We start from the raw sequence: 1701 nt of genomic DNA, 5'->3' as shown, positions 1-1701 counted from the left end.
TTTTCAATCCGCTCAACTAGAATCTCTCAAAAAATAACTAGAAGAAGATAGAAGAATTTCGAAAGTAGAGCTTAAGTCGCTTTTTTTTTCATTGATGATTAAAAAAAATTGAGATACATAGTCTATTTATAATGGTAAGGTCCGTCCTTACACAATTTCGATCGGTTCCTCTTCCTAGTTTTAGTAGGATTCTTTTTTCTAAAATAGACATTATTAGTAAAAATAAAAAGTTAAAATTCTTGAGGAAGTAGATCTCGACTTTTATATCAACTTTGCCTTCTATCGCTTCGTTTGATTTTTTTCAGATAGAGAGTTATGCCCGATCAAAAAAATTTCTGAAAAGAAAACTTTCAATTTGATCGACTCATTTCGGATTCCAAATAATAGAATTTGGGCTCTATTGCTACAAGTGCCCCCTCAAAGTGTGAGGCGTCACGTCGTAGATCTTAAAATATTATTTGATTTAAAAAAAAATCATCTCAATCGGACATCGTATGACCAAGTTATGATCTTTAGAAGTTTGGCCTGTTACTCGGCTTTCTGATACAGCGGATCTTGCTTCTGAATTCTGTACTGCTCGTAATAGCTAAAGTAGTTCAAATTAATATTATGAAGAGTCTCCTGAATTAAGAATAAGTCGTTACTTCTTCAATTTTACTTGTTATGACAATTTGTCCATGCACCCTACCAATGCCGTAATAATTTTTCTGCCGTTATAAGTTGGTTTGTTCCCTAGTGCTAGAGGTGCAGATAAGGAATATTTCACCAGTCCCGTCGGTCAAAAAGGAATAATATAATAATTCTGTTGTTTACCGCATCATAACAACCTCATGCAAGCAATGGACATAACAATCATTGTATGATATCTTCCATTGCTTACAGAATAAAACAGTATTTGTAATTCAAAGTCTATTTTGATGATTTATGAAAAAAGGTTAATATACACATAATTATATTTTACGAATAATGATTCAAGCAAATAATATTGTTATTTGTTATTATTATATATGGGTTTCTCTTAACTTGTTCTAAAGTAGTAGTCCCCAAGATCGAATGGGAAAATCGAGGTTGTTCTTTCAGCTAACCTTGAGGGGCCTTCACAATGGGACAAAATGTTATTGAAACATCTTTTTTACTTTTATTTTTTCCTTGATGAAAGTTATTAAAACATTGTTGGAACTTAGAACAGAAACAGTTCATAAAAATTTCCATGAAGACAGGAGTTTCTGAGTGATGATGAGAGAGGGAGAGAGGTTATTTCTGAAGCAGGGCAGAAGACTATTATGGAATGAGATCTCGGACAGCTCCTTTGATTTCTAATGGGCTCAGAAGGGACAGCCACTATTATTATGATCTCAAGGCAAAGGATGAAACAGTGCTTGAGGTTACAACCTTATTCTAAGTTCGTCCTGACCCCAGATTGGCTTGAGGATGCCAAGAATGGCAGAGCCTGAATCAAGGAATTTCTATCCGTTGGGATGGGCTGAATTAGGTCCAAGTTGTCACCGATTTCGGACGTCCAGCTTATTAGATCTTGATCCAACACAAGCTTGAGTCTAAATTTTAGCCTGGGCCTTTTCAGGTTGGATCTTTGGGTTGGTGCAGTTCATTGACATTCTTACTTATATGCTTGAGCATTTTTAATCAATTGAAAAAAAGACATTGTAATGCTGAGAAGCTTTTAGAAAACTAGAGATAATA

Source organism: Phoenix dactylifera, unplaced genomic scaffold, assembly GCF_009389715.1.
Source record: "Phoenix dactylifera cultivar Barhee BC4 unplaced genomic scaffold, palm_55x_up_171113_PBpolish2nd_filt_p 002687F, whole genome shotgun sequence".
Classification (NCBI taxonomy): domain Eukaryota; kingdom Viridiplantae; phylum Streptophyta; class Magnoliopsida; order Arecales; family Arecaceae; genus Phoenix; species Phoenix dactylifera.
The sequence above is the reverse complement of the archived record's forward strand: the minus strand, read 5'-3'. Positions refer to the sequence as shown.